This window comes from Phasianus colchicus, chromosome 3 (assembly GCF_987193195.1).
Source record: "Phasianus colchicus chromosome 3, bPhaCol1.hap1.1, whole genome shotgun sequence".
In the NCBI taxonomy this organism is placed as follows: Eukaryota; Metazoa; Chordata; class Aves; order Galliformes; family Phasianidae; genus Phasianus; species Phasianus colchicus.
This window is the reverse complement of record NC_143438.1, coordinates 31715149-31728324: the sequence shown is the minus strand read 5'-3', so window position 1 is coordinate 31728324 and position 13176 is coordinate 31715149. Positions and strand designations below refer to the sequence as shown.

Below are 13176 nucleotides of genomic sequence, written 5' to 3'. Positions count from 1 at the left end.
CTACAACCGACATGAAGAACACAATGATACTATTCAACAGAGCAAATTCTCAGCTACAAAACACTCTTTTTTCAACAGTCACCACCATTACGTATGCTTTTCTTGCCAGCAATGAATGAGAGCTCGTAAAAATCTGCACCAGAAGAGGTGACCCACTGTCACTGTTGTCACTGCTGACATGCACCACCCACCTCCTCACTGTGCTCACACCCACTTTTGGTCTCCATCAGTGATCAGCATGTGTTGGTGAATTTCAGCAAGTGTAATTTTTTATGCACGGAATGTGTGTTTCCATGTCAGATGCCATTTTGTCAAACTGCCCCTCTGCTGACACCTGTCCCACTGCAACAAAATATAACCCATTATGGGCAGGAAGGTTCAACCTCTACTGCAGTACTGCCAACATCTTCCTGTGATGTCGTGGGCCAACATAAAAAAATGGAAGGCATTACTTCTGGAGCAGCCCTTGTAGTAAGATGTTGGTTTTCTGTTGCTGGTAGGTTTTTTGTTGTTGTTTTTATTTTATTTTAATGACATACAGAATACCAATCTACTTATATAGCATAGTATTGTATAAAATGGTTTGCATACTTGAACTTGATAAAAACAGGCACAGTCGTATAAATCTACTTAGAGAGTATTCACCCTCATCTGTGAAACGTTAGTTAAAATACTTTATGCATTAGGGAAATGACTTTAAAGTTGCAAATGATTTAAAAGCTTCAGTATCACGACTTCTTTGTTTTTAAGTAAATAAAGAGCAAATTGAAAATATTAAGAACTAATGCCCCTCACTTTTCAAAATAAAACCATTTCAATTAAATTCCTGAGATCTAAAAAGGTCATCCACTTGCACTTGCCATCTTCTGTTTACATTATACTTCAGGGAATAGAAACAAAATTTACGTATTCCTTTTCTACGTAACTTTAAAATTAGGAAATGAGTCCAGAATCAAAACTTAGTACACTAATTTCCCTAACAAAACACAAGTAGTAAATCCACATGAAACCCAAGGCATTCTTGATTAAGACTATTGGGCAGTCTGATAATGGCTACCTCCTATGTATAAGATTAATGTTTAGAATATTGGATCTATTTGTGTCAAAGCATCCACTTTCAGCAGTTGAAATTTAATCCAACAGAGAAACAAGGTTTTTTCAAACTATAAACAAAGGTTGCTTCTGCCTTACAAAAACTATTTATAGTAAGAAAACAGAAGCAAGCCAAATGGAAATGAGTCTGCAAAAAACCCTGTAGAGCACGATGCACCTAAAGACAAAACCTACCCCGAAGGAAAAATGTGAGTTAACACCTGACACATCACACTCTGAAGGTCAATACCAAAGACTGCTAGGAATGAAGTCATGGTGTGAACTAGGAGCACAATGAAAACCGTCTTGTGTCCACCTTCACACTATTATCTATCTTCCACAATAGCTTAGGACTCCTAACCAGAACTGAACTCTGTCACACAAGAATTTTGTTTTTTCAGGAGCAGGACTGCTCTATTCTTTGAGGTATTAAGCACAGTGCAGAAAACACCACTGAAGCTAAAGTATAAGATTACATTGAGAACAAAGTAATATAAGCAGGCCATGAACATATTTAAGGAGAAATGAAACCAGAGGTCTGAAAAAGCCTCCAAATTGTAGTACAGGAACTAAATAATCCCTAAGTAGTTGTAAGGAAGAGTCTGATCAGTACATGAAAGGAATTATATGATATCTTGGCTGTAAGAGCAAGAGACTGAACTGGATAACCCAGAAGAATCAGTCATATCTTCTTATGAGTATGCAATTCTCCATAGGTATACTTAAAGGAAGATAAAGTAGCATTTTAAAAATGTTATGAAAAAACACCAGAACTCACAGAAGATGATCAAAGTAAGATCTAGGATCAGCAACTAGCACTTGTGATTTCTTGGAATTTTAAAATATTTTATTTAAACAACGTAGCTAAGTTTTTACTATGCATCTTTTATTCTAGTCTAGACAGTATGGGATCATCTGTCAGTATCTTATTTCTTATAGCTCTGGGTGCTGTTCTTTTTCAACTCTCTTTTTCAAAGAGTGGAATCCATAGTGTGATTGCGTGTGTATTTGTGCATAATCTAATTGTCCCATTTAATATTTAAAAAGTCATAAAAATGATGGCCAATAAGATCTAAGTGCTTTTTTATTTCATTTATTATAAAAAAATATTCTAATTTCTCGCTGTTTTTCTGTGATGGAACTTTATTCTGATTTCCTTTTTATTTTTCCACATTTTTTTTTCCCAAGAGAAATGTGAAGCATTTTACCACTGCTACCCTAACCAGACTCCCTTCTAAATCATTTCCAACTCTGAATCTCATCAGGACTTTTAGATCAAGAACACAGTTTCGTGACCATCCTCAATCAATATTATGCTGCCCATCCCCTTGTCCCCCAATTTTTTGTCTTGAGAGAGCCACATGTTGAGACGAGCAGTTAGTCAGCTGGACTGAAGTGCTGATCTGGATTAATTTTTCTTTTTGCTTATCATCAGTTGCAGAGGGGTGGGAATGCAGAGTGTGCAAGAAGACTCCCTTTCCAGCAGTAGCAAGAATTCAGATCAGGTCTTCAAGGCCAGGTTGGATGAGGCCCTGGGCAGCCTGGTCTAGTATTAGATATGGAGGTTGGTGGCTCTGCCTGCAGCAGGGGTGCTGGAGCTTGATGATCCTTGAGGTCTCTTCCAACCCAAGCCATTCTATGATTCTATGAACTCAAGCTGATCATGATATTATACTTCAAGTGAAGTGTACAGCCCCTTCTCACTAGGCACAAGCAAAATCTGTGTGTGCTTGCAAATCAGAAGTTGGTGTTTAGATTTTGGCCTTGAAGATCTAGCCTGAACTTGCCTTTGCAATATGCACAGGAAAGATCTTAGAGGAGTGGATGACCCCATATTATCCATATGGCATTGCAAATTTTACTTCCAGAAAGAAGAAATTGCAAAATCCGCCCCTTCCCAGGTTCTTCTCCATTTCCAGACAGGAAGTCTCTGCCAATCCTTATCCCCAGAACGCTCATGAAGGAGCTGATCCCCACTAAAAAAAAAAAAAAAAGGGTGAAAAGCCTTAAAACTAACCTGATGGCTAACAACACTCAAATCCATGCTTCTTCCCTAGTCTACACACCACAACTACTCCTGAAAGCTAACTATAAAAGGTAATGGGACCGAGCCTGCTAGAATTCAAGAAGCATTGGACAGTGCTCTCAGACATATGGTCTGATTTTTGAGTGGTCCTGCGTGGAGCACAGGAATTATAGGTCCCTTCCAACTCAGGATATTCTATGCTTCTATGATAAATTTTCCTGTTTCCTCACATTTTGCTTTTATTGATGCTTAAAATTTTACATAGGTAGTACAAAACCCAAACGGGTTTGCTGTGATGACTAATTAGTTGATGTCTGTAACATCTGACATATGGAAGTATTACCTATGAAGTATTCATCTGCTTCTAGATGTCACAAAGTATTTTTTACCTGGTAAAAGTACAAATAAAGAAAAAAAAAAAATCTTGCATACATTGAACATTGGGAAGCTTACAGTAAAGCCTTAAATTTGCACAATCATGTATAGTTAATACTTTTAGAATGTTCTTATAACTATCATGTTCTTTATTTAGACTGTGGATTTTAGACAGTATGTTCAATTTATTTTATGCTGCCACATTAATTGAGCAGTGAGACACTGCTGAAATCCGGTAATATTGCCAAGGAATCTTAGCCTATGCAGGGTGCTTGGAACAGATGCATCTCATACAAGATAAGCTTCTCCGAGATAATAATAATGGCGATACTTCACACACTTTCCATGTTGTCACTGTTCTGTGAGCCTGTTTCCAGAGTTTCTCACTTAGGGAAGCACTGAAACTGAGGAACATAACCAGGAACTGCTGCATACAGCCTTAACTATACTAATCCATCTTAAATCTATGCAGATCGGCACTTAATAAGAGGTTTGTTGGGGCTACAAGAGCTCCCAAGCCACAGACCATACTTCGGTAATGGTTAAGCTGAAGATGAGCTCTAATTTTGAATTTCCACATTTTTCTAGAATAAATCTACTCCTCCATTCATTATTTAATCTAGGATTTATAAATCTTTTCAAAAGTTACACAGATAAAACAGGACACATCTGTCTACTGATACTTTAACAAGAGCAGGGACCATAAACTTTCCTGTCTAAATACAAGTATTACAGTTATAAAGTTCTCCCTTACTGCTCTTGTGAAGTCAGTCTCTACTGGGCTAGATGCATTTCATTAGGATTCTTCATTGCCACCATGCAGTTGAGATCCCGTCGTATATAAGAACAGCCCCTTAAAGTCAAGGAAGTTTAGAAATACTCTATGGCCATATGTTGACTTCTTTTGAAGAAAGACAGATTTTTTGTTGTTGTTTCTTTTCTTCAGAGGTTTTCTGAGCCCACCTCAGGGTCCTATTTATTTCCCAGCTGATGCTCCTTGCCATTCAACATATTGCCATGAAATATTGATGTAACTCAACCTAAATTACTGAAGCAGACATCACAATGTAAAGGTGCTGCCCCAAACTTGTATGTAGACACGATCTACGCTGAACTCACCCAGATGAAAAGATGGCAGTTATAAGACAGATAAGGCAACTGAACTGTAATGTCTATTTTATTCTACTAGAGCTCAATCCAACTCCTTTAATTTGCTCAAAGTTTTTGTACTTTCTCTATGGCAGCTCCAGATGAGTCATTATAAAAGACACTGTTGTATGCAAAGAGCTAGTAAGTTTTAAAAAGACCTTGTCACTATATATGTCATTTATATTAATCAAAGCATGCTAACAACCAGTCATTAAGGGGATTGAGTTCTCATCATACCTCAGCAGCCTACTCTAAAACTTCATTATGAAACGGAACTTCTTTTTTAAAAGCACACAGAAAAGACTGTTTAAAATTAATAATAGCAAACCTTTCTTGCAACTATTTTTACGCAGACTAAGAGACAGATGTTAATCAAGTAAGGTGTAGTCAAGAGCCAAACACCCTCCCCCCAAACAAGAAAAAAGTATGAATTCTATCTTTCATTTACAGAAGATAAGCTTTTTTCTACCTTATAGTTTATAAACTGCCCACAGTATTTAAGTATATTTGCCACACAGATGAGAAAGTTACAAATGTTGCAAGGTAAACAGATTAAACACTTGGATTCATGAATCCTATTAGAGGCACTGTTCATCAACAGAAATTAAGACTGCGTTATGTATTTTTTCCTATAAACAAAGTTTACATTTTGTTACTGGTCCCACTGCAGTGCTGGGATAGCCACTCCAGTTGCCAAAGTGGAGCCATGACAGTGGTCCCTATTGGAGAAACTGATCACATACCACCTCAGCCAGGAATTCATTGGTCTTCCACAAAGAGGTCAACACCGGTCATGGGTACGCTAACACAGTGTCATTTCAAAAAGATAATTCCCTTTGGATTACGCTTTAAAATGTTGTTCCTGCCATAAAGAATGAAATTTCATAGTCATGTCAAATTGTTTGCTGTCCTTCATCTGGTGGGGGCTGAACAAATGGGAGAAGCTGTTACATTCTGTTATTCCAGAAGGGGAACAATATTATTTTCTGCCCTCCTGAAAACACTTTCTCCACAGAAGGCAAGTAGGGTACAACAGCAATACATAAATACATAGAAAACTGGTGTAAATAGAACTACAAAGATGAAATGTCTCTGGAGCCTCATCTCCACAATTACTTTCCACTGACCTCCTACAAACAGTTGTCATCAGAGAGCCAGAGAACTGCACTAGCTCTACTACACTGTAATTAAACCTTCCATATCTACTGTAATAGAGGAAAAAACAAGCAGATCACAGAATGCAAACTGAGATAGGAGTTTCACTGCTGCTAAGGGTGAAGAAGCCACTTGCTACTTAGCCCTGGAGGATACAGCTACTCCAGCGCCAGGGTTAAACTCCCTGGTTTCCCTAAGAGCCAGCCTCTTTTTCTCTTTTTTCATGCACCAGCACTCATCATCACTGACACTCATCCACATCCACCAAGGCTGGGAACGAAGCTGAAGGTAGCGCTGATCTGCACTTGATGCTTCAGTTACGCACAGCTCCCAGAAGTACAATACTAATTTTCTTCCATGTGCAAGCAAGTGCAGCACAAAAATATATATACATATGCATTAGTTTATTATGAAAACTGTATTTCCAGCAGACAAAATGCAAATAAAAAATCAGGTTTGCACAAAGTAACCTCAGTTGTTTAAACGTCTTAAAATTACAAATACTCAGTTTGAAACACATACATAGTACCACTTAAATCTAGTAAAGATGAGGGGATTTACAGAGAAAAACAGAATAATTTGCTTTCAGATGAATAATGCTACTGCTTTTGAACTTATACTGTGATTGCAGTCCCCATGGTCATAGATAAGTCTACAGCATCCCACCCCTCAAAGTCCTAAACAATACAATGGTGGTTTGATAAAAAATTAAGAAAATCCAACGTAGTAATAACTTCCTCAGTAAATATGTCTGACTGTAATGGTAATGGCAATTTTGTCCTGCAATGAATTGCTACTGAAATGAAGGGGTAGTTGTGAGTTAGGACAAGACCAAACACATTCTTCAGTTGTGGAAGCCCCACATCCATGTGATGGAAACTCCTTGACCAAGCATTTCAGGATGACACTGCAGAATAATAAAGTGTGATAATAGAAGGAAATAGTTGGCTAACACATCAGTAGAGACAAGCACCACGTTACTTTTATAACAATAAACTACACAAAGTCAGAGAGACTTCTGAACTCTCTTCCCATTACTTTGTTTATGGCAGTTCACACTTTATAAGGCATGTTTCAAGAGCAAGAAAAGCTTCAGAGGTGAATAACTGCAGGCTTTATCCAAGGCTCAAAACATAAATTAAAGACAAGTTTCATCATAGGTCACAGACGATACAACGATCCAAGTGTTGGTGTGCTGCCATTCACGTCAATGGGAATGGCCACCAGATCAAACTCCATGTTAACCTTGCTTTAGTTTTTTGTATCCAGCTGAAAGCCCTTCTGTATTTCAGTTGTTATGATAAAGGAACACATTAACCAGTCTTTTTCTTTCTTTTTTTCAAGAAATATTCCATGCTCTTTTTTTTTTCCTTTTTCAACATCAAAAATCAACTAACACTACATAAAGAACTGAGTGTGAAGCCAATGCTGATTTGTTACCAACAGCTAACTAGTACCAAGGGAACTAAGGGAACTCTCCTAAAAATCCCAAGATAAAAACAATGCAAAAGTTTTCCATCTACCGACACATTTTAGTGTCAAAAATAATGCATCTTCCTAAACACGTACGAATTGCACCCAGTATAAAATCTAAATAAAATGACACATTACAGATCTGTTGGCAACTGTATCCTTTAGAAATATCCTAAATCCTGCTGTACTGAGGTAAAAAAATCCTGACAACTGCTGTTTTCACGTAACTGCTGGTAACTTCAGCAGGAGTTGTGAGTATTTCACCCTCCTCTGGATTAAACAAACAGGCATGACTCTCATCAGCAGAACACGAGATCTCCTCTGCCACATGTGATATTACCAGCAAACTCTATCAAATAGTAAAAATCACAGTGCTTACCAACACAATAGCTGGGATTCAGCTTTAGCCAGTAGCTGGGATTCAGCAGACCAGCGGCTGACAAGCCAATGTGCATCACCCTTATTTATGTATATAAGGAGCCACTGCACCGGGCTGTTTTCTTCTCTTTCCCTATGCAAAGGGCATCAGGTGTTCCTTCCCTCACTGCTACCCAGGACTCAGAATGGCACAACTCACTTGGAGCACGTTTCCTGCTTTTGCAACACCAGCCAGTCCCAGCAGAATGAAAACCCCAAGGCACATCAGTGTAAATTATTTTAATGTCATCTAACAAGAAGGAGAAATGGTGAGTCTTGAGAGCGTAAGACCTATCCTATGACTGCTCGTTTTTGTTGAACATCATCCATGCAGTGTGTGGAAAGTGATGGTACTGGAATTGCATTAACTAGACAGAGAACAGAGCTGCTCCTGTATCCAGGCAGGTAACAACAACCTTTTTATTTCATTTGTCAACCTTCAGATGCAAAAATGATCCAACCTGTTAGAAAACTAGATATACAAAGTGCTCTTTCATGCAGTTTGGATCCAGTAGATCTCCTAACACACCCAAGTTTCACAGTCAGATGTGTCATCTTTTTGAGCTCTGAGTGTTTGGAACTGCGCACCACTGTGCAGCCTGTCTGCCTTCTAAGTTCATCACTTGCTTGTTGTGAAACAAGCAACAGAGATAGGAAAAATCCCTGAAAAAGAGCTAGGGGGCTGTTATTTTGCTTTATATCAAGTGACACTTTGCAAATGGCACCCTGCAAGTTATGCCTCAAACTCATCGTTAAAATGCAACTAAAATCTGTATCATCCCACTTCATGCACATAGGTAAAACATAGAGTTGAAAGCACACTAAAAGTCTGGGGAAAAAATCCATGAAACAAATAAGTTATTTGATTGCCTCTGAATAATAGATTGCTCCCCAGCAGACTCCAAACAGACGGGTTTACTGCAGGAACACATTTCTGTTGTCAATGGGAAGTAAGCTGAGCAGCCGAAAGAGGGAAAACAGACTGAAACAACTTTGGGATTGGAAAGTAAACCTGGCTGCAGAGATGCTGCTGGCTGGCCATAGCCACAACGCTTCACCTCTCCTTTAACAGTACTAGCAAGTGACGGCAAGAGATCTCTTTGCTCTGATCACAACACTCTCTTCTTCTGGAATAGCACTGAGGACCGAGAACACTCCCAGCCCCCTCAGCCCCGGAGTTGCTTCTCCAGGCACTGCCCTGCTGAGGAGGAAGCACTGGGGAGCCAGCACTTCGCGGGTGCTTTAAGGATCCACAGGGAGATATCCTGGAGCACGAGGCACTGAACTCTGCCGGGAGCTCTGTGCTTTCTGCATTCCTGACCAATTCCTCTACACAGCTCCTGCCGTGCTGCCTGCTCTGTGTGCACTGGGGAAGCTTCATCCCTCACCATCCCAGAAACACAAAATAACAGAGGCACTTCACACACAGGCGCGCACTCAGACACACGTGCACGCTCACACTCTCCCCCCGACATCACATGCAATTCTTTCCAAGTCCCCTGCAAATTGCTTAAAGACGGAAATCAAGCTCACACACACACACCAAATAAAAAAGAAAGAACGAAAGAAAACCAAACGCAGAAAGGAGGAGGGAGTGTGGGGAGGGCAGGAGGGGGCAAAGGAGAAAACGAGCAGTTTTCCTGGTTTGGGTTTTGTTTTTTTTTTCTTTTTTTTTTTTTTCCTTCCCGGGTGTTGCTGTAGCTTCCAAGCATGCAGTGCTAAAGAAGAGTGGTTCCCCACTTCCATCAGCTAGCTACATCCTCGGGATAAAGGGAGCAGTCCGGGAGGATGCTGAGGCTGCAGAAGGGAAATAAGGCTCTGCCAACACGCCTGGCTCCCCGTGAAACCCTCTCCTCCTCATCCCCTCCTCCCTAAAACCTGCCTTGAAGGGAGAAAAGAAAGAAAGAAAAACAAAACAAAACAAAGCGAAAACCAAAAACAAAAATCAAAAAAACAACACACAAGGAAAAAGTGATGAAAAGACACAACTCACCTTAACAAGGGGTGTTGGATGGGGTCAGAGAGGAGGAAGGGTATATAAAAAGATCTATTTTTAGCAGAGGTTGTGATAGTACTGAAACACACAGACACAGGGTTTGGAAGCAGGGAGAAGAGTATAAAAAACGAGGGGAAGAGAAATTATCGAGAAGGTGCAAGTCAGTCTGGCAGGAGAAAGGAGAATCCCCAAGGAAAAAAAAAAAAGAAGAAGAAGAAAAAGAAAAAAGAAAAAAAAGAAAAACCACGAAAAGGTAGCCGCCACCGAATGCCAGGAGGAGCAGGAGGGAGAGCGTGGCGGTGCCGGGGTTTTGTTTTGTTTCTCTTCCTGGGGGCGGGCGGAGGCGGCGGCGGGGCGGGGGTCACGCTGTCTGCGGGGGGCCCCTGGCTGCCTCCCCGCGGGGCTGCGAGCTGCCGGGGCTCGGGGCGCGGGGCTCGCTCCTCGCCCTGCTCCGGCGGCTGCGGCGGGCGCGGCGCTCCCGCTGCCGCTCCCGCTGCCGGCTGGGGCTCTGCAGCCGCGTTCACGCCGACGCCGTCGCTCCTCGGCCACCCCCGCGCCCGCGCTCCCGCCGCCGCCCGCGGGCGCCCCCCGCCGCCCGCCGCTGCGGGCCGGGGCCGGGGACGGGGCGCGGGCGGGGGCGGAGCGGAGCGGCCGGAGCCGCGCCCGCGGGCGGGGGCTCCGCGGGGACAGAGCGGGGCCGGCGGCGGAAGCCGGGATTTCTCGGCGGGTTGCGGAGCCCCCCGGACTTGGGGCACGGGAGCTCGGGGTGGCAGCAGGGCGTGGGCAGTGGGCGTTATACGGGCTGAGGAGGCGTAGGCTTCGCTCGACATCGTTGAGGAAAGCAGCAGCAGCAGCAGCGAACCGGGGGACTGAGAACCGGACTTTAATTAAAAGTAGCGAAACTGTGCACGGCCTTCCATTAATAAAGCAGCGTGGTACTCGGGAGCAGCAGCGGAACGGCGTTGGTGTGTGATCCAAATGGAAGCTGCTTGCTGTTCTTTACTCAGAGGGAGGTGAGGCACTTACACAGCCTGCCCAGAGGAGCTGTGGATGCCCCATCCCTGGCAACATTTTGGCCGGGTTGGATGGGACCCTGAGGCGCCTGAACTGCTGAGTGGCAGCCCTGCCCATGGCAAGGAGTTGGAGCTGTATGATCTTAGAGATTCCTTCCAATCCAAACCATTCTATGGTTCTGTTGTCTCGGAGGGTCACATCTGCCTGAAACAGCTAGCCAAATCCAGCCAACATTGAGATGCTACAGAAGCAAGCTTTTACCAATCTTATCATCTCCAGAAATACATCTGTAACAAAAAAGGCATCCAGCAAAAGTTGCTTTTGAACATGTAACTACAACACCTTTAGAAACCTTTCTACGGTTTTCTTACGTTTTTCTTTTTGTCTAAATTGAGAGTGATGGGAAAAGCACACGGAGAATCTAAAGGCAGGGAAACAAACAGGCTTTAAAAAAGTATTTTATTTCTATCCATAGAGCTATTAACAATGGTGTGCAAACACGTCTGTTTGTGACTTGCGGTTTTGAATTGGCGCTGTCCCATAAGCGGTGAGAGCAAACGCAGGCCAAGCTGTTGGATCCACAACGTGCAACTGGTACACAAGCTGTGCTTCGACAGCACTGTTACATTGAGATAAGCAGGAGCATGTGTAGTAAATAGAAGAAGGATCTTCTCCAGGATGCAGAGGAAGGGAATCACCAAAATGAGCAGTGTTTGGTGGCACCTGGCAGCCAACAAAGCCTTCCTGGGTAAGAGCAGGGGTACCTAATGGCTGGACATAAGTACCACTGAAATCCCTGGCACCAGCAGGGAGGAATGCTGGAGTGTGGGAGCCTCACAGGCAGGCTGCAGGCGGCCCACCTGAGCATGCCCTGATGGCCCTATGCTGCCTGCTGCTTAGCAGGGCCAGGAGCACAGTGCTGGCTGAGGTGCAGGAACAGGGCGAGCGGCTGGAACCCAACGGCTGGCTGGGGCTGGAGCCTCCTCGTTAAATGAATCATTCATTAGGCAGAAAAAGGCATACTGAGGACCAAACAACAACTTCATTATTCTGTATTTCAACCCTTTTTCCTCCTCCGAAGAAAGAATTGCTTCCCACACAGCTACAGCAGAGGATCTGAAGGAATAATGAGCTTTCTGAATCGCTCATGTGAAGAAGAAATAAAACAAGAGGAAGGAGCTCCCCGCGTGTCTCTCTGTTCTCGCAGAACTCAGAGGAAGAGCCCTTCTGTTTCAGTGTGGGCTCGGCCAGCCGCTTCCTTCTCCAGTTCTTTCTCCCCTTCCTTCTGAACCAAATTGTTCAGCAGTCTTGTGACTAAACCCAGGAGTTCACAGATTAGGATCTTGTCTCTTTATTTAAATCAAATGTGTACAAAATGATGCATGGCCACACAAAGGGGAGCAAAGATTGGAAATAAACTCTGTGCTGCTGGGAACCTTGATTTCTGCAATAAATAAGTCGAGGAGATGTTTTATACATTAAAGTGGGGGTAATGTTTTATACATTATGTTATTAAATATTTTCTTTAATTTCAGTTCAATTTCAAAAAACTGCATCTCACTTTACATGTATTTACATGAGCTCTCACTGGCTTCCAATATTCATGAAAGCTTCCTTGATCATTTTGCACTGTTGCAGGAACACTAATTTACTGTACAAAAAAAATATCTTCAGCATACAGTGATCCTCCCGCTCCGCTCTGCCCTGGTGAGGCCACATTTAGACTACTGTGTCCAGTTCTGGGCTCCCCACTTCAAAAAAGACAGAGATCTTCTTAGAAGGAGTCCAGTGGAGGGCCATAAGCATTATAAAGAGCCTGGAGCATCTCTCCATATGAGGAAAGGCTGAGTAACCTGGGTCTGTTCAGCCTGGGGAAAAGAATACTGAGGGGCAGTGTCTGATAAAAGTTTATAAATATCTAAAGAGCAGTTGGAAGAAAATGGATGAGGTCAAGCTCTTCTTGGTGGTGCATAGTGATAGGACAAGCAGAAATAACCTAAAACTTGAATATAGGAGGTTCCATACACATGTGGAAGAACTTCTTTATGGAGCACTGTAACAGGCTCCCAGAGAGGTTGTGAAGTTTCCTTCTATGGAGATATTCAAGACCTGTCTGAACACCTACGTATGCGACCTATTGCTTTAGCAGGGGAGGTTGGAATCAATGATCTCTTGAGATCTCTTCCAACCCCTGCAGTTCTGTGATTCTGTGATCCTTATGGGTCCCTTCTGTGATTCTATAATTATGGTGAGGCCCCTTTGACTTTGCCAAAGTTGTACAGACGATGATTTTCAGTTTCACTTCTCTGGGACAAAAAAACAAAACAACACCTTTGATGAATGGTTTTGATGAATGGCTTGGATTCTGAAAAGCACTGTCACCGGTGGTATTCAGAAACACCTGAACACAAAACACTTTTATGTGAGCATATCTATTTTAAACATACATTTCAGTTGCCATGTCATAGGATATTCATAT

At 42.5% G+C, this 13176-nt stretch overlaps 1 protein-coding gene across 2 annotated transcripts in view; it reads right to left on the bottom strand.

The window, feature by feature from the left end:
* The window catches only part of LOC116226304 (poly(rC)-binding protein 3-like), a 479048-nt gene extending 468915 nt beyond the window's left edge, over positions 1 to 10133 (bottom strand). For both annotated transcript variants that reach the window (XM_090137228.1, XM_090137232.1), the window contains exon 1: positions 9681 to 10133. The gene's annotated coding sequence lies outside the window, so the exon portion shown is untranslated. The remainder of the gene's footprint in view (positions 1 to 9680) is intronic.
* Positions 10134 to 13176: the final 3043 nt, after the last annotated feature.